Source organism: Lissotriton vulgaris, chromosome 5 (assembly GCF_964263255.1).
Source record: "Lissotriton vulgaris chromosome 5, aLisVul1.2, whole genome shotgun sequence".
NCBI classification, from domain to species: domain Eukaryota; kingdom Metazoa; phylum Chordata; class Amphibia; order Caudata; family Salamandridae; genus Lissotriton; species Lissotriton vulgaris.
In genome coordinates, this window is record NC_141693.1 from 46,345,055 (window position 1) to 46,369,020 (window position 23,966).

General features: G+C 46.8%; 1 protein-coding gene across 1 annotated transcript in view; it reads left to right on the forward strand.

Moving 5' to 3' along the window:
• Positions 1 to 23,966, forward strand: part of LOC147710102 (uncharacterized) — a 671,165-nt gene that overhangs the window by 221,267 nt on the left and 425,932 nt on the right. The window lies entirely within an intron of this gene.

Consider the following 23,966-nt stretch of genomic DNA (forward strand, 5'->3'; position numbering starts at 1 on the left):
GTGGTAGCTGTGGTTACTCGTCTTTCTTCAGTCATTGGTGTTGTTCGCGATGAGCTTGCCTGTTGGGATCTCCCCTGTTGGGGTCTTCCTTGTTGGGGTCTACTGGAACTGTCACTTTCTGATGATGACGTATCTGTGTGTTGTGTGTACGGACGGTTCCTTCTCCTTTGGGCGTACACTTCTGCCCTGGTGTACACCTCCCCAAGCTTGTAATCTAAGGTGTCCCTTTTAAATTTCCTGATTTTTCTTTCATTTATCTCTCTGAAATGTTTAGCTATTTGGTCGTTGATCTCCTCCAGTGTCTTGGACCATTCTTCCGTTGTCATCATGCCAGTTAACTCTGTTGATATTTCGGCTATTTCTTTTGTAAATTCTTCCAAAATGCCAGAGAGTTCCTCAATGATCAGTAAAATTAAATCCAGGGAGCATTTATTCAAGATCGCGTACCACTTATCTTGAAAGTTTTTAGAGTTTTTGCATAGTGATGGTTTCAAAGCAATATGAAGGCCGCGGGGGATTCGTTGCGATCGGTGGTACCGGATTAACGTGCTGGCATACAATTTCTGATTGACCTCCCTTTTTGATAAGTAAATTAGTTGTTTTAAATATTGTTCCTTGGTCTTTTGGGTGGTTGATTGTGTGAATTCTTCCCTGATTAATGCGTATATTTTAGAGGCTTCATCCTCCTTAAAAGCAAAGGTATCGGCTCTTGCGTCCGTGCTTCTTGCTATATCTTCATATGACATGTTAATTTGCAGTGTGGACGTGCTTTCAATTCCCCGTGGCGGATCTGTAGAACGTTACTTCGAGATGTGGGATTGATGCACAGCTTCAAATTTACAATATCTTTCTGTTTACTTTACTGAGTCAAGGTGCAGCTGTCGGGTGACGCTTTCCGTCTGTAGGCGTCCTTTATCAAATAACTAAATGTGCGGCCAATAGGTCATTGGTCACATCCCCAACAGGCACTCTGTATTGGCTCCTCTGAAATGAAGACTCCACTTCAGTTCATTTGTTTCCTTCTTTTATTTGCTTATGTTTCTTTTTTTGCGATTGATCTCATCATAATGAATTTTTCATACATTCTTTGAATATTCATTCATTACTTTAAAGCACATTTTCCTCCTTTTATAAGCTCCAATGCATTTCGGACATTAACTGTCCTTCCTCAGGGAGCCACAGCTGTTGAAAATGTAAACATAACCATAATCACAACCCAAATCAAACTGTATACATTTATACTTAAAACATATAATTACTTGCTGTAGTTCAAACCATGCTCAAATGTTGTGTGTCCGTGCCTGTGAGATTATGTACCCAAAAATGTGCGTAGTGCTTTACCCATGCTGTCAACAACACGAATATTAAATGAAACGCACTTACGTGAGAATCGGAGATTGTCAAAATGATTAGCTCTGCACAAAAAATGCACATGTTATTAATGTGCACATATAATCGAACTGTCACCTTCAAAAGCGCAACAAGCTATATGCCAAATATTGGGCAGTGGGTACCTGACCTTGTGTTTCGTGCTCTGCTTAACCGATAATTCCGTATTCTTTCGGCGGATCAAGCCGTCTCCTGGCGTTTAGACCCTGGTAACTACGATGGCGAAGAAGAAGTTACTTCCGTTTCGCTATGACGCGGGAATAGAAAGGGTAAAGATACTTTGCTCGCTCAAAAGGGTTTTGCTTCAGACGAAAGACACCAAAGTGAGCAGCTGTTAACCTCATTCTCTCAACCAGCATTATATCATAGGATTAAATGTAATAATAACATGTAAGCACGACTGAGGGCACTTAATATCGTTGATCATGATTGGGAGCGCTGTGTACTGATTATAACTGTTAGATGATAACCCAATTTAATTACAACACCTAATAATTCAGCCCTAGAGACTACTTGTGCTCCAGCTTTGTTTTTGTCGAGGTGCCTGGTCCCACCCGGGCACCCTGTCTCTATCTTCCAACATTGGAGAGCAGCTTAGGCAGCTGCTCCATTCTGTCCTGCACACTTGCACTTCTCTGTGTGGCCGTAGCAATCGCCCGCTCTTTCCCTGCATCCCTGCCCGCTCCTGCGGGCAGCAGGCATAATCGTGCTTGTTGCGGGGAGGGAGTGCAGCTTCACTCCCCTGTCCTCCTTTTATCTTCTCAGTGCCCAGAGATGGGGTTCTGTGCCCCTTCCCTCTTCAAATGGGAGAACGCAATGGCGCTCCCTTGTAGCGCTGGTCATCTCGGGACCCAAGGATGGGGTCGTAGGCCCCCTCCTGCTCTCGCGGGGAAAGCACAGCAGTGATTTCTGCTTATCATCTCTCATGGGGCAACCTCTAGGAGCCTGCCCCTTCCCGGAGAACAACCATCAACTGCCAGTGAAGCTCCACTTGCTCGCACTGGTCGATAGGGGTCAAAGGTCACCAAAATTCACAAGGGCATATCTCTGGCCCTGGGCCAATTTGGATGGTCTTTGGCTCGTTTTGCTCCTGTTGGCAAGCCCTAATGACCTGGCCTCCTGGCCTCAAAGTGGACGAAGTTTGCAGGGAGCTGGCTTCAATGGCTTCCTGTGCCAGCCTTTCATTTTGCTTCTCCTTTGGGCTTCCCTCCTTCTGTGTGCAGCTGTCCAATCATTCTCCCAAATGGCCTCAAGGGGTCTAAGGGGACCAGCCTCCTGGTCCAGGGGAGTGCCCCACTGGTCCTGCAGTCAATCTGAGTCAGAGCACTGAGGCCATATGGCAGTCAGTGGGTTCTTCCTTCCAATTGCCCATGGCGTCAGTTTCCAAGTCCAGTGTTTTGCAGAAAAGCACAATCAACCAAGATGTCTCTGCCCTGTGCAGGACCTTTTAAGTGGGGGCAGGAGTTACTAGCAGGGAAGCACCTCTGGCCTATCCTGAGGTGCCACATCACCTCTCTGCCCCTGTTTCAACCTTCCTGAACAGCCTTCTGGTATACTTCAAGAAGATGTCAATCAAGAGTCAATTGCCACATGTACTGCGGGGTTCTCAGCTCCAACCCTTGCTGATATCACTGCCAGGGCCTGCCCCATCTAAACTTTAAAAGTGCCCAACTCCTTATTGGGCTCCAGACTCTGGACACCTTCCCTTTGGGTAGTGGACCTGGTCTGGCCCTCTTCCTGGCACAGGTTGACAGCTGGATGAATGATGATGCAGAGCAATCCACCCCACCATGTCCTTCTGAGGAGCTGACCTAATATGGGTTAATTGCTCCCTTTGTGGGGGAGGCCTTTGTTCCTACTGCTGAAGAGTAGAGTAAATAACCCCACCCAGCATGGTGACAATAGCCTGGGCTCTGTTCCTGAGAAACATTACATTTCTGGATGACCCATAAGCCGTACAGATATGACTTTGGACTTTACAGTATTGTTTTTTCAGACAGGTTACACTGTACATTGGTATTTGGTCATTGGTATGACCCGGGTGTCTCAAGCCCACGGGGAAGCAAAGCTGCTATCTAGGGAAGTCTTTCCATAGGGTTCAATGGAGTGTTTATGCAGACAAGAAGTAAAGCACAATGTCTTTCCTATCTGTGTCCAGCAACAATATAAGGCCTATCCCATGATAATTCCCAAACCTGCTGAGTCCCTTCTGCTCCAGACTGCCTGCGCATATGTTCCTGGGCTGTGAACAACAGGAGTCTACTACTCGCAGGCCTCACATGTTTGCACATGCATGTGCACATTTGCCCACATGTAACCCGCCCAGTGCCCCTTACCTGCCTGCGATCCAGCGGCCTTATCATAAAATGTAGACCCTGGCAATTTTACCATGAGTTTACTGTGGGTGAGTCACAGGTATGAAGCTCTCCGACAGTAAGAGGTCAAACAACAGATGATCAAAAAGCAAAGAATCCAGGTGAATTTAATGGTCAGAACCACCTTATCACACACGCCGGGCCAGCTGATTATTCCAAGGTAGAATTGGCCAATATGCACAGGTATTGTTTACATACTGATTTATTACAAGTGGTAAGGGGTTCTGAAAGGACACCCAACTCGCTAGTTGTCCACAACCCCAGATACCTTATGCTGGTCTTCGGCTGCTAAGACCACCAACCTCCCCCAGCCTTGAGGCCTCCTCTCCCTACAGGGATCCAAGACTGCACTTTGAACCATCTTGGTTCTAGGTTCATTGCTGCTAAGTCACTACTTGTCTACATAAAGTGAGCAGCACTAGGCCTACCCTTGCTCTGGGTCATGCAACACTATGCTTCCTGCTCTTTTGGACATGGGTAACATGCCTCAGATCTGATACCTTCACACTGGATATGTCTAGGAAATGTCATCTGTGTCACTGGCTGGTCCCCTTCTGGAAATTATTCCACCCGGTACCTTCTTTCTGGGTCCCCACATTCTGAAGATGAAGCCTCTTTTGACCCTCACCTACAGCATGCTGCTGGGGTCTATAGCCTCCACCATCCATTTGGGATGACTGTCTTCTCCATAGAAAGAACAGCTTATGTATTCCTTTTGGTAACTGGCCATCGCAGAGACACACTCTTACCCACCAGGTAAAAGGGTTAGATCATCCAGTCGGGGTTTCTTGGCAGAAACACATTGATACCCTAAACCCGCTGGTTATGGTTTGCATCGTAGGAGTATGCTAGATTGTTATATTATTGTGTATGTATGCATATATAAGTTGTCTCAACAAGATGGTGTTTTATTCACTATTTTGGCACTCATAACTTTTGTCTGCTTCTATTGATCATTACAGCACATATTTTCTATACAAGAATCACTTTGGTTCAATAAATATTGAAAATGTCCCTTTGTGTATTCTTTGTATATTTCACTTGGAGAGAGAGAAAGCACAAATGTCTGTGCTAAAGGTTCTAGGTCTAGAAAGGTTCCTAAGGGAACAGTGTTCATGTTCAGTAGTTGCCAGAACTGTTTGCTCCCTGTCTAGGTTAGGGGGGCTTATGGTAGCACTGTGATCTAGCTGGTGTAAGGGACAACATATCCTGTGGGGGTGCATGAAATCAGTCTGGCACCATCCTAAGTTTATGTCATCCACAAATGCGCACTTCCTGCAGATCAGTGGAAACTACACGGCATGGCGCCACCAACGTTGGTTGGTTTCTTATTTTGTATGGATCAATTGAGTATATCTATCATGCTTCCTCACAGACCCCTACACGTCTTTTATACCCAGATATATCCGTAATGGTAGTGAAAATAATCCTCAGCTGAGTAGGTGTGAGAGGCTGGCTCTGTATATAATGTACACTAGTGTAAGCAAACACCCTGCACTGATCAGGACAACCCTTATTGGGATTTTAGTGGTCTTAGACAACCTTAGAAAGCTCTCTAAGTGGAAGCTATAGAGAGCAGCCTTCAGGCTTTTTTCCAGAAGGAGTGTAAAGCAGCTTGCTTTACCAGAAAATAATCTTAAAGGTATAAGTTAAGTGAAAAAAAAAGTGTATTTATAAAAATATGTATTTATCATAAGACACTCACAAACACATACAGGTATCCCCTAGCCAGAGATATTCACAATGCACACAATACTTTACGATAGAAACAGGTAAGTGGCACAGCATACACAGTGGTCACCAGGGAGAGACCAAACCATATACTAAAATAGTGGTATGCAAACCATGACTTGAGTCCAGACTATACCCAGAGGACATAGAACTGCTGGGGACTCAAGTAAACCACCCAAGGTAAGTAACCAGGAGCCCCACTGAGGTATGTGCAGAGTGACAACATGACCGCGAGGTCAATGCAAGTCAACAGGTAAGTCACGGTTGCAATTTTGAAAAAAGAGGACCCTTCCCAGTGGACCCTGAAGAAACCCAGTGGAAGACAAGAGGTTGGAGAGCCACCCCACCCGCGGATACCTTAGGAACCTGCATGAGGGAAGTCAGGAGCATAGGTGCGAAGTGACATAGAGACTTCAGGAAGATGCTGCTGCTGGAGAAGGTGAAAGTATCCGGTGGAACCAAAAGGTGGATTAAAGAAGTGAAGATCTGTCAGCTTTGGCAACTGCAACCTACTAAGGAGTAGAAGAAGGTGCAATGTTGGGACCAGCAAGGACCAAGAGACTCACCACAAGCAGAAGAGTCGGGACAGGCTCCAAACAAGCAGGGGAGCCCAAAGAATACAAAATGTGAACCTCGACAGGACCCGGAGGCACTGGAGTTGCAAGAGGACCTCGAACAGCTACCAAAGAAGTAGGCCCACGATGAAAGCAATGTGGTGTGGTGCAGAATTCTGGTAACTGGAAATGCTTGATGTTGGGGTACTTGGAGCCCGATGATCTTGGAGGAAGGAAGACAAAAAGCCTTTGCAATTGCAAGTCAATATGGTGTCCAGGGGTTCAATTCCTGCGGTTCTGGCGAGGTATACTGGCCTCCAAATTGGTGAGAGGGCAGGGCAGGCATTGAGGGATGTGAAGCGCTATTACCTGTGTTGCTGAGCCTTTTGGAGTCAGTAGGAGCACATGATCAGCAGACCAGTTAGCTTAGTTGCTGTGCCTTCAGACACAGGGAGGTGACTCCTTCACTTCAAGGGAGATTACTTCAGTTGTCTTGGATTTCCACAGGTCCTGAATGGGTTCCTGTATGAAGCACAGGCACATACGTTGCAGCAGACAAGCCGGGCAAAGAGATCAGAAGCAGCAGGCGTTGTCCTGGTTGCAGCCTTGATGCCCAGAGCAAAGACTAGCAAAGTTCGTAATACCCAGACGGTCGAAGTTTAAGTGGTGCCTGGTTTGTATTGTGTCCCCCGATAAATCTTGGGACCCACCCACAGGTAAGCCAATAAATACCCTAATGAAAGGGTTGGAATGATACAGGGGTCCTCCCCTAAGGATGGGCTGGACAAGGGGGAGGATACTCCCCTGTAATTTGTCCAGTGTCATGCCAGACAGAGAGCCAATGGCTCCCTGAACTGGTTTCAGCTGGACTATGCATTGAGGGCCTCAAATGTGCCTTGCAAGCATAGTATGTGGCGCTGGCAAGCACTACCACCCTGCCCCAATACACTAAATCCTGTCTGGGAGAAATACCTTGTTGTCTTCTAGACTGAGTTGCAGTCTGTGTCTTGGGAGAGGAATCTGGCACCACTGGGGATTCAGATCAAGGAACAAACTCGTGCTTGGTCCCACCTTCCTCTTTCGCTGCTCGGCAGATCCACCACCTTTAAGATGGTCTCTTTTCCTTGGTTATTATACCAGCTTCAAAATCATCCCTACTTGATCTCGCCAAGCTGGTTCACACAGCTCGATGCTCCCCTTCACCACTTTCTTTGGGGGGGTCTTCCAGGGTTGCCTTGAGCACCTGTTTCCAGTTAACCTACTGTGATGGATTGGCAACGCGGACATTAAAGCCTATTATGCAGCCTCACACTTACTTATCTTAAATGATTGGTGGCCAGGGGATATGTCGGACCATTACATTCCGTCTTGTATGCGGGCGCGGTCCAGAGGGTGCCGCCCCCGGCGACTGCCACAGTTTTTGGCTTCTGGCAGCGTACCCTTCGGCAACTGGAGTGGTGGGGTAGAGTAACAAAGGAGGCCCCCCTTTGGGGCAAAGGCCTCCTGCTGCTACAGGCCGGTCTTTCTGTTTTTTCAATGGGATAGAATAGTTATCTCCACTGTTGGGGATGTTTTTCATGGGCAGACGCTGAAATCCTTTCAGAAGTTGCAACAAGAATATGTGATACCTAGATCGCAGTTCCATAAATACTTGCAGTTCCTTGATGCCTTTGCCCTGCCGCAGGGGTTCCGTTCTCATACAGAACTGTGCATAGAGAATTGGAACCTCAGTGAATTAGGGTGTGCCAAAACTCACCTTCGTACCCAAAATCCCCTACCAGACTAGCTATAGTGTCTCATTGGTTATTACAAACTCCCAATGTTTAGACAAACCAGAACATGGACTTAGTACACCTCAGGTAACGTGGAACACATGAACACTCTTTCGTTATACAATCATTTCCATCCAGAACAAGGAGTAAATGAGGACGTGTGCACATTTGAAATGTTTATTTTCTAATGCAGTGTTCTCAAACGCAGTATCTTAGCTAATACAAGCAAACATATTATAAGAAACAAAATAATCAGCATAGTTACTAGTCCATAGAATACAAAAGGTGGAACACATGAACACTCTTTCGTTATACAATCATTTCAATCCAGAACAAGGAGTAAATGAGGACGTGTGCACATTTGAAATGTTTATTTTCTAATGCAGTGTTCTCAAACGCAGTATCTTAGCTAATACAAGCAAACATATTATAAGAAACAAAATAATCAGCATAGTTAATAGTCCTTAGAATACAAAAGGTGGAACACATGAACACTCTTTCGTTATACAATAATTTCAATCCAGAACAAGGAGTAAATGAGGACGTGTGCACATTTGAAATGTTTATTTTCTAATGCAGTGTTCTCAAACGCAGTATCTTAGCTAATACAAGCAAACATATTATAAGAAACAAAATAATCAGCATAGTTACTAGTCCATAGAATACAAAAGGTGAAAGCATGTTAAAATGCTAAAGCGAAGAAGGTTAAACAACACCTAATTCTCACCCTACCTAGCTAGTATATTATAATATATCTAAGAAGGTCTCTTTGGGTTTTAGCAGGGCAGCCCCATACCTCAGATCCTAGTGGTAATGGATCACATTATCTTCCACCAGCTCTCTGCATGCGAAGCACCATCAAGTGTGTTTTTATGCTCTGTGCAATGCAATATAAAACGCACCTAAAGTCAGAACTTGCCCGCAGCTGCATGTATGTTATGTCTAGGAATGTGCGAAGATCAGACCTCATAACAACTACTGTGTTGAGATATCCTTGAAGGTTTCAGCACTCACTGTACAGACACAGCTCACCAAGCAAAGCTGATATCAGAGCAATAGCATATTATTCTCGTGTGGAGCAAAACATTCTACTGGGCTCAAAGCTAAAGGAACAATTATGTGTCGTGTGCAGAAGCAGCAAAAAGGTAAAATGGCTTTTAAACTCCTAATAAGTTCATGCTAACTTAACATAGTGTGTAGGCAAAGCATATCTATATGACAGCCCCTTACTTAGCATTACAGGAGTCCATCCCTGAATTTAGCCCCATTGAAGCTAAGGGGATTATGGGGGACCTTGGGGAACACAAGATTGCGAAAATCTATTGCACAATAGTTACCAATAGCCACACAACACTGCCCCACACGAGGGAGACCAAGGCGCTGGATTCCCTGTGTGGTGCTGCCATTGCGGCGTGCCTGAGATACATACAGTTCAAATTCATGCACAGAGTGTACTACTCTAGGCACCGGCTGTGGCGGGCAGGACTAATCACCTCCCCGCTCTGCTTGAGGTGCGGGGTGATTGACTGCACTTTTTTTACACACCGTCTGGTCTTGTACAATTTTGGTATGGTGTTCTTTCCTGTTTGCCAATGGTACTGGGGTGGGATGTCCCTAATACAGCCAGATTGACCCTCCTGCATATCATGGATGAAATAGGGGGAAATATATAGAAACAGCATTTGTTGCTACTGGGCCTCACAATTGCAAAGCTTTCTATTGCGAAACATTGGAAAGATACCCCCCACCTTCTTTAGGGGTCTGAAAAAAGGGCTTGGATATCTGCATGGGGCTTGAGGTACCTGTCTTCGCTGCCTGGAGCTGTCCACTGAACCTTCCCAAGATATGAAAGAGATGGGCAGACTATCTGGGGATTTACCTGGAGCCTATTCCTGATTCCCCGGTAGAATGATTTGAATATGCAATGGCAGGATTTACAGATAATTGTGATGCAGATTATTTGGTATTAGACGGATTTTCTGTGCTTTATTATATTTATTATAGATGGGTGACAGTATAATTACTTGGTTTCATGACCAGTTGTCATATACAGAATCTTTCCTTGTGTATCTTAATGCAAAATCCGTGACTTGGATCCAGCTATGTTTTTGTGCAAAGCCCTGTCGAGCGTCCTCTTGCTGTTGACTATAACATTTTGTTGTGAAAAAATAAGATCCTGTCTGGGAGGTGGTCACACCTCCCTGTGACAGGATGCCTATTGTTCTGCCTTCCTCTACTCGAGCTTTGAAGCAGGAGGGCAGAATGGTGTCTCTGTTCGGCAGCAGCCAGTTGTGCTGTCCAAGTCTAGAAGGCTGGTACTGGGAGCACTGAGGGCCTAACAAGGGCCTTTACAGTGCCTGGATTCATACCTCCCACATAATTTATTGTGTGGGGGTATGATTCCAACATGCTTGATACCAAACACAGCAGGGTTTGTTACAGACAGTTTCGAGAAGGTCATCGCGTAATGACGCTGCGCCCTTCTATATGTTATATGGCTGTTTCACTTACAACCCGGGAGAATGGACCCCAAAGGCTGTAGGGGTGCCCTGCTCACGAAGGGGCACCCTCACACTTAGAACCAAATACCCTGCCTTCAGGATTGAAAAGGCCTGTCATAGGGTGACTTATAGGTTTTAAATGCAGTGACCTTAGAAATAGGGAAAGCTTAATTGTTCATAAGTGGTGCCAGCTCCAGCTTACCCAGGCTGCAATGGCAGGCCTGTAGAGATAGTTTGAATGGTCTACCATAGGTGGCATAATACATGCTTCTGCCCATGGGGGATATCTGGGGTAACTATACTCCGGATACCTTACAACCATATACTAGGGACTTATAAGGATACCCCCAGTATCCAATCTGGTGAAGTGAGGCATGAACCTAGTTTGTGTTCCCTGTTATGTTAGCATGAGCTTATTAGAAGTTTAAACACCATTTTACCTTTTTGTCGCTTTTGCACACGACACTACATATAATTGTTGTTGTAAGTTAGGCTGCGTGAAATGCTTTACATGAGAAAAGCTTGTTTTCCACATCCCTAGACGTACCTCGTGACCCTAGTCTGTACAGTGAGTGCCGAAGCCATCAAGGTTATCATAACATAGTAACTGCTGTTCGTACTGATCGGCTAACGGTTTTAGACACGACAAATGGCAGCTGCAGGCCGGCCGAGATGCTGGTGCTTTTATTATCACACTGCAGTCATGATTTCACACACTTGGACGATCTCTGGTTTCCAGTGATGCCGAGAGCTTTTGCTGATCCTGATGTGATACTCCCCTGTTGAGCTGAGAGGTAATGGGGTCCCCAAACAAGCCTAAGAGACCTTCTTTAGTTTATAAAACATAGGGGCATATTATCAAGGGGGTTTATCTCCGCTTTTTTGGCTTTAAAAGCCAAGAAAGCGGAGATAAAATTATCTCCCTATTACCTAGCTGCCGCTAACACCAGTTAGTGACAGCTAATAGGAGATAGCGACCATCTTGGGCCCCACTTTGCATGTCAGTGATATTTATCACTAATGATATGCAAAGTGGGCGTGCCAAGATGTTAGCGACTGGAAACAGTCCCTAACATCGCTATCTCCTATTACCAACTTTTGGAGATATTCGCGCTAAGCGCGAATATCTCCAAAAGCTAACACCTACCCTGAGCAGTTCTTAGCCATGTTATCCAATGGGAGGTGGATAACATGGCTAAGAGCATTTGCTCGATAATGCATGAATATCGCTGACTTTTCAGCGATATTCATGCATTGCGGCCGTTTTTTATCGCATTTGCGATAAACCTTGCTAATAGCAAGGTTTATCTGCGATAAAAATCGCCGATGTGCGGCGATAATTTTTGTCTCTAAACAAGTTAGAGACAAAAATTATCGCTAGTTGTTGGTAATATGCCCCATAGTTCCTAGATAGGGAGGGTGTTATAACTAGGTGCTATACTACCTGTTTTCACGGGCATTATAATATGCTTTCTCCTTTTGTGTTTTATGGAATTGTAGCAATGCTGATCATATTATTTCTAATCATATGTCTGCTTATGTTGGCAAAGATACTGCACCTTAGAGCCCGTTGTTAAAATAAATATTTTAACTTTACCCGTGTCTCTTTTTTACTCCTGTATTGGACTGGTACAAGAGTATAACAAAAGAGTGTTCTTACTTCCCACCATTCCTGAGTTTATCATTGGTCGCATGTTCTGGGTTGTTAATCATTGGTTGCTTTGCTATAGGACGAAGAGCTAATGTGACACTGATGCTAGCTGGTTGGGGTTTTCTAGGCACTCAGGTGAGTTTTTGGTCCACCACAATTCACTGAGGTCCTGATTCTCTGTGCTCAGTTCTGTGTAGGAGCAGAATCCTTGCGACACTGGGATGTACTTAATTACTTACCATAACAATTTAGGGGAGAAAGCAGAGAGATTGGAGTCCTGATTTGCAGGATCCCAGTCAGACTAGTCAGAAAAAAGCATTACATCAGGAAAAAAGTAGGGTAACCATAGAAGCCGATCCTACTTTCCTAAAGTAGCTATACCCTATGTATTGGCTGTTGGCATTTTCAAGCTTGGAAGGATCTAGTTCCCAATGTTAGCCAAAATCTGTAATTCATCTCTTACTTTTCATGGCATAGAACATTTCTGAGAACTACAGATCGGCAGTTACTGAACGATTCCGACATCATGGCCTCACACTAGATGGTGGGGAAGTTACCTTTGAGGTAGAAGCAGATGAGGCAGATAGAACAGCGGTATTTCACTTCTGGGTTACATTCCCTGCTGCAGATGATGCTACACAGATATTTCACGAATATGACGTAAGTGAAACACCAAATGCATACACTACTTATGAGGAAATAGACATTACTCTCACTTACCAAGAACATGCTAATTGGTTTAAAGGCATCCTTTCCTATGGTATACAAATATATGAGACTGGACCCACTCAGAAATAAGGGGGCGACATGGCCAGTCCTAGCCGGTTACACTCCGCATCCTGGTATCAACAACTTGACTGCAGGTCAGCTGTGGGGGTTTTATAATAAGCTAGTAACAATTTACAGAAGTCTCACACAATTTATGAAGTGAACTTTAACTCTTACACCACGTGGACTGTTTAAGCGGTAACACCACAGTTAGCTACACCAGTCATTAGCCCACAAACACTGAATGCAGTAATGGGAAACATTCCCGTCAAAAGGGAAGAAATTTCGTTTTGGATCGCACAAAAAACAAACCAGTTTGAAACAGTATTTACCCATATGGGCCCGTAAGACGAACACAGGATACTGATAATTTGTAGCCAACAGGGATGGCTCCCCCGGTAAAGACAAGACAACTTGATGTACTATACTTAAAAATAACTATGGCAAGGTTGAGGGATTTTTTAAATTATAATGAATGTGAATGTGATAGGTCAGTTTAAAATGCATAAGCTATCAATGACTATGTGAAATTAAATATCTTATGAATATGACATTTCAGGCATTTTCCAAAAAGTAGTTGGGAACTTGGAAACACCTTCCAGATAGCTATTGCTACCCTTTCTTTATCTGGTTACTTTCACCATTAGGCAATGTACAAATAGAATGCACGTAATCAAAACAAGATTAATCTTTTCTCCTCTATATTTTATCTGATAGCTAATTTAATTAAAGTGTTTGAGGGAGGTTTTAGGAAGCGTTTTCCTAGGGGCCATGGTGGCACGGGTGTACTTCACTGAGTGATCGAAGGAGTGATTTATGGACAAAAGGGGCACCTTAATCTTAATTTGAGGCGGGGTGTATGAACACTCGCACTAAAACGAAACAGATGTGTGAGTCATGGAAACCAAGCCAAAAGGTTAACAGATTAATTTAAGAGGCACAGAGTTGAGGAAAAGGCATTATTTAATGCAAAATACAGAATATGACAAATGCATTTCTGCATGAACGCATTGAATTGTTTGAGAGAGAGCGAGACTAAACCTCAAAGACACATTACACATGTTCTATGAAAACAATATAATTCAAGGAGAATGTTTTGAAAATGCAAATCACATTCGATCTTAAATACTGAGAATACTCACGTACCTACCTAAAACCTAAAAGAGAGCAGCCTTGCAAGTATAATATAAGCTTTACATTCTCAATAAGAAAACACCAATTTAGAGACAAAATAGCATACATAGCATAGACAGCAAATATATTGGCAAGTTAAATTGTATCTTAAAACAAAAAACAAGAGCTCTTGGGGAGGACCCACACCCGCCTGCCATCTACCAACAGACTGGTGGGGTAGTCCGACGAGAAGCCTGTGGGCCTCCCTCATATACTCTTTAAGGCTATGAGAAGTGCCCACAGTAACGTCATCTCACGCCACTTCTACCTACGTCACTTATAGCATGGTTCGCACATTTATCAGCATGTAGACTAGGTGAAAGGTTATATTCTCAGGCCAAGCACTTGTCGTAAATTGCATAGGGCAAACAGAAATATATACATATATGGATATATTTGTCCTGGTTATTCAATTCCCCAGCTTGACGCGGCTGCGGTGGGAACTTCCCTATTTTCATGTACAGACCTAGGATGTGATGTGCCCTATTTCAATAGAAAAAAGAGACAGTGAACTCCGTGCCAGTAAACTTCGCACATGGGTATGGTGGGGGCTCTTTAGTTTGGAGCAGGAGGCCTCGCAGAGAGAGGAGCTGGAAGAGATTTTGGGTCAGACATGCCTAGAGTCTGCTATACAGAAAAATGGCAGAACTTTCGTCAATTTAACAAAAGGCCTCAAATTAGGCTGGCAGGGCCTACATAGGGGCTCATACTTCAGGTGTGGGCAGGACTGGCCTGGGGTACCTCATGATAAAAAATAGACCCTCTCTCAAACCCTCCTCTTGTTCATTCTTGAACAAAATCCTTACAGCATACCTTTCAGGTCTTTCAGGTATTTGGTAATGGTCGCAGGCTGCATTTAGTGTAGTCCTATTGTTGTTACTTCTACAACTTCTATGAGTGCTAAGTTATGCACATTCCCTGTTCTATCCTTGCTCTCCCTTTGCAAATTATTCTTTTCTCAGGAGGTGCAACTGTTATGTACATGGTGTGCTGGCTGACGAGCATATTGTACATTAGAACACAGCCCCCGTATTTAGAGACAGGTATGACATTGTAAGACATGCTGTTCTCTGTGTCGGTAGGCCGGTGTGTGCAAACATAACATCCTGTGCTGTCAACTGTCCCCCTGTTCCATCTTTATCAATGCTATTTATTTAATTTGGTACAATATCTCTTTTTCACTTAAGCAGTATCTCAGGTATAACACTGTGATCACAATGGTGATAAGGAACTTAGGGGCCCATTAGGATGGCGGGCGGATTGCCCCCGCCAGAGTGGCGGTAGCCACCGCCAGCCTGGCGGGGGCAATCCGCCTGCCATCTGCACCTAAATTCCCCTCCGCCATATTCCCCCGCGGGCCCCCAGAGCGAAGGAGAGGTGGGGGCTGCACACGTACCCCCCTTCATTTGCATATGCAAAGCGGCAGGCACCGCGCGGTGCCTGCCGCTTTGTTTATGCAAATGCATTGATGCATTTATAGCATTGTGGCGGGCGGTGCAGAGTGCATAAATGCTATAAATGCAGGATGTGCCCGCCACTGTGGCGGGCACATCCTAATACCCCCCACGGGACCCCTGCCCTAATGGTGAGCGGCCCCCAATTCTGACACGATGGCGGGCGGACAAAGTCCGCCCGTCATCCTAATGAGCCCCTTAGTCATTACAATGGTAGCAATGGGGGTCAATGCTGCTAGTAGCACCCATGAACATTTTCTCTAATAGTTCTGAAAGTCTTGAGCAAGTCATGAGGCATTGTTCCAATCGTCGGTACGTGTGGCTAGTGTGACTAGTTGGAAAATGCCTTATCTTCTGCAGTACTTGTACTCTTTTCAAAAACGTCTGCTTAGTAAAAATGTAGTGCCTCAGAGATGATACCAGTAAATAGAAAAAGTACCCGTTGGTGCCTGTCTTCAAGTAATTTGAGAGGTTTGCAACCACTTCTATTACTGAGGGACAATCAATATTAAGAAAACAAAGTGATGAAAAGATAAAGATGTCTCATTGTCACAACTTGTAGACTGAGGGGTTTGGGGCGTTGTTGTTTCCAGACGTTCTTTAGGTGATGTGTCCTTGGGGCCCGCCTACACACTCTTCCTTTCACAGCCGTGTAGCACGTGCAACCCTTCAGGATCAGTTTGGGATACCATTCCCACTTGGTAGTTTCCGTGGAACACATGTAGTTTCTGTGTGGCTCCTTGCCCCTTGCACAACCTCTCAATCAAATGTGAGATTAACGCGGGTCCAATGTCAGAACGCAAAATAAAGGGTACTTAAAAGCGCGGTATGAACTCTTTCAGGAGGCATTTGGCAACAGTTTGTGCATTGCTGTTCATGGCTTGGCATGCCTCAGTCCATTTGCTGAGCATGTACACAATAACCAACACGTACTTGTAGTTTGGGTAGGGGGGTATGTTGATGAACCATGAAAAAGACGGGCCATGGGAGCAAGCATTATCGTTGGTAAACATCTCTTTTCATTTGGGCCTATTCATATCCCTTTCCATTTTGCATGCATCCTCCCCTGTTTCCTTCTTCCTTTTCTTTCACCCCATTCAATAGTATATATCAAGTGGAGTAGAAGCAATTTGAACCACTGTGTACTCAAAATCAGTTAATGCTATTCCTTTTTATACATCTGCATCAATAAATTCTTTACAAATTCATACATAGTCCTTGGAGGAGGTGTGTGCAGCACATTCTACAATTGAAACTTTGGTAGCAACAGGCTTTGCAATAGTTGAGCTATTAATGCACGCTTAATTTGTTGGCCAGCTGAGGTAAGGAGGGAACTCCAAATGAAGGAAAGAACCTAAGAATTATATTGGCATCCCTGTATAAGACTTTAAAAAGAAATTCATAATTTCCAAAAGCAAAATAAGAATTAAAACATTGTACTATACTTGACCCAACAGCAAAAACAGATGGAAATCTCTGTCTCAGTAACACCTTTAGGAATCAAAACACTCACAGTTGTCAAACTGTGCCCAGGGATGTGGAATTCCTATGAGGTCAAGGGCAACAATTGTTCATGCAAATATTTGCAGAAGTTTGGAAGAAAGACTGATAATTCTTTGCTTTTAAGATAGAATGTTCACAAAACAAAAATGCTAAAACATTTTGCTAAACTACTCGAATAAGGTAGATAGGTAGATAGGTACCATTTCTTTGCAAAAATAAACAAGCATTGGTAAAGCCAGTAGGTCTGAAATTGTTGGTCAGCGCTTTGGCTTTGTCAATGCACAACTTTGTTATCTTTGTGAAACCTCATTGGTGTGGGAGCTACTGGGCCCTCACCATTATAACAAACATTGGGAAAAGCAAACATTATTTTCGTCTCAAAAATCACACATTGCATAGTAGTTTCTGTCACTGAATAAAACAACTGTGTGTCAGGATGCTACGCCATCTTAGTGGTCATCCGAGGACTCGTGTGAGGTGTCTAGAAGGTAGCGTAGACCCCCCTCCCACCCCACACAACTTACCACATCTGCCGTCGCAGATGTCCTGGCCCCGGGAAATTCCCAGGAGGGGCCCGCAGCCCCTCCTCCCCAGGGAGGGGCCTATGGCCGCCTTCCCTTTCGGCGTCCCCATCCTTAGAGGGGACCGCCTCCCCGTTTGAGGGGCCAATGGCCGCCTCCCCCCGGGCGCTCCCATCCATAATGGGTGACGCCCCACCTCTAGGGATCTTCCAATTACTGCTCACCGATCATGACCTTACCGCCCGACCAAAATAAATACGACAATCTAAGACTAAAGAGGAGAAAAGACAATTATACTTAAGCAATTCAAAGTATAAACTCTACCAAACATCACTGTTCAACTCTGGTGCAACTACTTTGCTGAATAAAACATGCTGAAAAGAAAATTATCAACTTTATTTCATACCAAATCACCAACTTTATTCAGAACAACCTGTAAGAAAACAATACCACGTCACACGACTTTATTCAAACAAATCTCTGTCATCAGGGGCTGGTGGGTGGGTCAAAATTGTCTCTTCGATCCGTCTCGAGCTCACGTGCAACGGGGAGGTGCAGCTTCAGAGCACAGGAACAAGAGGATGCTTCCTTGGCTTGTCGCTCCTTTTATCCTTCTTCGGGCGGGCGTGGACCCACCTCCAATCCGCCTCCGGGGCGTGGTTAGCGGCGTCAGTGTCTAGGACAACCCACTCTTGGGCGGGAAAAGGCGCGCCCCGGCTACGCCGCTTCGGGCATACCAGCCGAGACTCGCCTCCCGCCCAAAATGGCTTCCCGGGGGGGTCGGGGTACTCCACCATACGTTCGGGGGGACCGAGTGGTCGCCCCTTTCCATATGGCTGAGATACCCGCCATCCCCTCTCAACACAATCCCCAAGAATGGGAATACGGAAACGGTTCTGAACTTTTGGAAGGCGGGAAGGAGTTACCCTCCCGGCCGTATTTATTAAAATATGAAACAAAATTAAAACATTAAAATAGCAGTTTCATATCATGTACAATTTCATTTCCACATTACGATGTTCTTGGCTGACCTTAACACATCTCTAATACAAAGGTTCTCCTAGCCGATACTAAACATCCTGCAAATGCATTTCTCAAAATTGAAATTGTACATCCTAACATTACGGGCCAACGGCAAGGTCGTAACCGGTGTCAGATTCCTAATACCAGAACTCCCCACTCACTTGTGAGGGGCGGTCGCACAGAGGACTGTACCTTTGTGCCTACTTCCAATTTCCCTTGTCTTAGCGGGGGCCCCCTGTTAACTCGACGCCATCTTAGTGGTCGTCCGAGGACTCGTGTGAGGTGTCTAGAAGGTAGCGTAGACCCCCCTCCCACCCCACACAACTTACCACATCTGCCGTCGCAGATGTCCTGGCCCCGGGAAATTCCCAGGAGGGGCCCGCAGCCCCTCCTCCCCATGGAGGGGCCTATGGCCGCCTTCCCTTTCGGCGTCCCCATCCTTAGAGGGGACCGCCTCCCCGTTTGAGGGGCCAATGGCCGCCTCCCCCCGGGCGCTCCAATCCATAATGGGTGACGCCCCACCTCTAGGGATCTTCCAATTACTGCTCACCGATCATGACCTTACCGCCACAGGCCGGATAGTTGACCGGCTATCTGGACCCCCCACAAAAACTCCTATTTAAAGGTCATGGCTGCAAACTCTTTAACCAGGCTACGAGGTCTCCTATGAGTAAAGTATTCCCCAACCGGGACAAATGGACCCCATCTTCTCGATACATATGGTCCTTCCTGATACATCCACGAGGAATAGAATGCAATGTACTTGTACGGAACAATCTACCAAGATTGTTATTCACTTTCTTCACCGAATGATTTACAGCAGACACAGAATTAGCCCCCCGCCACACCTTCCGTGGAATCATATGGGACCATGCAATCGTGCACCCCGGAACCCTTCTCGCCCACCAACTTACTGTGGATAGCATCAACTCGAGAAGTACTCGTCGACCAGTGGTCACCAAATCATTGCCCCCAAGATGCACTATGATTATAGATGGCGGTGACCTTGTCCGCCCTAACAAACCCTCCATAAAAGTTTGGAACTGGTCAATACAGAGCCCGCCCCTTCCGTAGAAGGTCACCCTGTACCCGTATTCCCCAGCCATGTGAATCATGTCACCTGCTTTGAATACGTCTGCGGCACGCCTCACGTATGAGTGGCCCACGACCCACACCACTCTTTCCTCAGCCGGTGATCTTTGACCGCTGGTTCCCAGGTGTCGGGTCGACTGCACAGTCCGCCCCGCCTCGTAAGCTCGCGAAACTGTAAACCAAACAAAAAAAAGAAGCGTGAGTGCATGACATTAGCTTCACAACATGTGCAACCGCACATACCTTTTATAACAATTCGAGGACCAACGCCCCAACTGTTTCACTTTTTCCACACTCAGACCCCTGGCTGTAGCCTCTGTAGCAGCCCCTATCCGGAAGGAATGGGTCCCAAACTCGCACTGGTTCAAGCCCGCAGCTGCGATTGCCATTGCAAGCACCCGCTGGAACTGAAACCTAGTCAGTGGGGTGGCGTCGGCGTGCCTCGGCAAGCTTCCCCCCCATGATGCCGCCCTCTGCGCCAAATACTCCTCAACGCATGCAACCGGGCACATGGGAGATCGTGGAATCCGCTGGACTACTACACTGTCCCCGATCGCTCCCTGATCGGTCTTGGACCTGGCAAATGAGACTACCATTGTCTCCCCCTTAATTTGAATGTGCTCTCGGCACAGACCTCCCCCCGTATCCTGCTTGTTCCTTGCTACCAGTTCGCTTACCCGCATAGCCCCATGGAATGCTAATGCAAAAGCAGCCCGGAATAGCACTGTCTCTGATTGAGATGAACACGTTGCAGGGAGTACGGACAGTAACAGGGCCAACCTCTCCAGACCTATCGGGTGCCTCTCATCCACTCTGCGACCCTCAAGGCGTTGCCACCCACGCAGCGCTTTTTGTACCAGAAAAGACGCTGTGGGGTCCTGGATACCATGAGCCCGTGCCATGAAAGAAATGGCGGCCCGGTGCCTACTGGCCGTAGCCACTGATTTGCATGCCTGATGTAATGATAACAGAAATTTCAGGACATACTCCTCTTGGCCCCAAAGCTCCCCCCCAGCTGAACCCAAAAAGGACCAATAGGAACGGAACGCCCCTTCATATGCCTTCCTTGTCCTGGGTGCTAGACTCTCTCCCACATGGTCTTGTAGTCCGGGGCACCGAGAGACCAGAGAGCTTCGGGAAATGGTGCCGCCACCGGGTCCGCTGTGGGCAGAAAACCCCAGAAGGCCTGCATACGGGAACGATAAAGCGCATCAGCTGCCTGATTTAACACCCCTGGCACATGTCTTGCCCTAAAGTGGACGTTTAGTCTCATACACAGCAGAACAATTTCCTTCAGCAATCTCAAAATCCATTTGCAGCGTGCTGCCTGACTATTGATACACTCAACCACGGTCATATTATCAGACCAGAACACCACAGAGCGATCACGAAACCCCTCAGGCCATGTTTTTAAGGCCACCAGAATAGGGAACAGTTCGAGAAACCCAATGTTACCTGTGAGCCCACTCTCATGCCACCATGACGGCCATGCTCGTGCTGACCAGTGATCCCCAAATATGGCGCCAAAGCCCACACTCTCTGCCGAGTCTGTCCACAACCCCAGCTCCTCGGAGGAAACCGCTGGTTTGTTCCACACGACACGGCCGTTGAAATCCGCCAGGAATGCCAACCATATGCGCATGTCCTGGCGAACCTCTGCCGAGAGCCTTGTGCGGTGGTGCCCTTCCTTAAGGCCAACCATGGCTTGAGCAAAAGAGCGGGAAAACGGGCGAGCCATTGGTATCACTCTAAGGGCAAAATTCAGCTGACCCACAATCTGCTGCAACTGATGCAAATTTACCTTCGTCTCGCTAATACATGTTTCAAGCGAGGCCTTAAATTTCATTACCTTTTCCTTGGGCAACCGGAAGCACCCCTCTTCGGAATCGAGCTCTATTCCAAGAAACTCGAGCGAAGTAGACGGCCCCACTGTCTTACCTGGTGCCAATGGCACGCCAAAGCGTCTCATGAGATCACAAAATTCATTCAAAGCCTGTGCACATTCCGTGTCCCCGGCTGCCCCCAGAAACAGAAAATCGTCAAGATAATGCATAACATGCGTAAACCCCGTTGTTCTTGTGAACGCCCATTGCAGAAAACTACTGAATTTCTCAAAATACGCACAAGAGATGGAGCAACCCATTGGCATACATTTATCCATGTAATAGCGTCCCTGAAACATGAAACCCAGGAGACGCTGATCATCTGGGTGTACCGGGAGCAACCGGAACGCCGACTCGATGTCTGATTTAGCCATCAGTGCTCCGGGCCCTAGGCGATTCAACATGGCGACGGCCTCATCAAAAGATGCGTACCGCACCGAACAAACTTCCGGGTCAATCGCATCGTTCACCGAAAGACCCCTTGGAGCTGCCAAATTATGTATCAACCTGAATTCCCCTGGGTCCTTTTTGGGGACCACTCCCAGAGGTGAACAAACAAAATTAGCAACTGGTGGCATGTCATGTGGTCCGGCAACCCGACCTCGGGTCACCTCTTTCGCAATCTTTGCTTGTACCACCGCCGTATTCTGCAGAACAGACAGTTGGTTCTTACATTGTGCTTTACCCTGAAAATCCCCCGCCGGGATGCGGAAACTATACGAAAAACCATCTCGCAACACCCCAGCGGAGCTATGATCCGGGTATTCGTTCAGCCAAGGAATCATTGCCATGATATCAACCGGGGTAGGGAGAGGCGCCCCTCGGACTATTTCAGACCTGTTTGGCGCCCCCTCTACTTCCGGTATCACCAGTCTTGGCTCTGCACATGGTCTCGGGGTGCGAGGACTGCCCGCACCCTGTACATTCATGCCTAAACCTGCATGACCCCTGCGGTCTAGTACATTTGCCTCTGTTAAAGCTCCAGCATGCCCCTTTTTTACCTGAGTTGCCATTATTCCTTGTGTGCTGATCATTGCTTGATCCCGCCCGAAAGGGCGCCCCAGATGAATGGCGGGAAAACTCGACCCCGTTTCCCCCTAAAGATGGCGACTTCGCCATGCCTGACTTCTCCATTTTTTGCCAAGAAATGGAGTCGAAACAATCCCACGTCAGGGATGTATCGTGCTCCTTGGACTTACGAAATATGCTATCGTAACAAAACCATTGATTGCCACCATATGTCTCAGAAAATTCCATGATACGTGTCTGATACACGGCTAATTCCACCAACAATTCGGGCCTACGTTCCCCCATAATTGCAGTGAACATTCCGAATGCTCTGCCCCAATTGCCTATCGATTCATCAACTCTGAAACCGGCCATCTTGGCGCGCCATACACTAGGATGCAGAAACTCTTTTTGATTTTTTACATGCTCAATCTCATAGTGATCGGTCAGCAAGGAAAACATGTTCACATATTTATCAGCCCATATCCTTTCTTTTACCTCAATCGGAATATGCTGAACAATTTTTTCCCTCCTTGAAGGTACCGATCCCTCCCCCGCCATCGGCAATGGCTGCTTACCTGAACCGGTAACTGCGACCGTAGTCCCTGCCGAACCAACGCCCGATACTGGTTGTTCCACGGGAGCCTGCGGGGAAATAAAAGGACACGGTGCCTTCGCAGCATCTTTCGAATGCCGCAACTGCTTCAATATCGCCCTGGCTTCATCAGCCGTGGCCCCCTCGTTCTCTTTGCCCAACCATGCCGCCAACTGGGCAGCCAGCTCAGGAGGCATATCCTCCCCGTTCTCAGGAGTGACTACCACAGGGATTGGTTGCCCCGCGTTCGGGACCGGAGTCGGGGCCTCGATCGGGGTGACCGGGTGCGCTGGGGGTGCTTCGGGAACCGGGGCCTCCCCACCCGACGCTCCCCTCTTGGCCCTTCTACCTCTCCCGTTAGGGACCAATCCCGGCAATGCTGGTCCGATGACTCTCTTAGGTCCCCCCGCACCATTCATTGCCGCCATCTGCTTCTTCATATCCGCCATGTCCTTCATCAGCATACGAAGCATCTGATCGGTCCCGACCCTCTTTCCGACCTTCTTGCTAGGCATCGACCTCGAGGTCCTAGGCCAGGAAACTCTGAAATTCACTGAAAGAATAAACACAAAATTTAATTCTCAAAATTGGCTCTTCGTTCCGTCTCGAGCTCACGTGCAACGGGGAGGTGCAGCTTCAGAGCACAAGAACAAGAGGATGCTTCCTTGGCTTGTCGCTCCTTTTATCCTTCTTCGGGCGGGCGTGGACCCACCTCCAATCCGCCTCCGGGGCGTGGCTAGCGGCGTCAGTGTCTAGGACAACCCACTCTTGGGCGGGAAAAGGCGTGCCCTGGCTATGCCGCTTCGGGCATACCAGCCGAGACTCGCCTCCCGCCCAAAATGGCTTCCCGGGGGGATCGGGGTACTCCACCATACGTTCGGGGGGACCGAGTGGTCGCCCCTTTCCATGTTGACTGTCTTTGGAAATAAAAATATATACTGACAGTCCTTCGCAGAAGCCAAGGAAGTCTGAT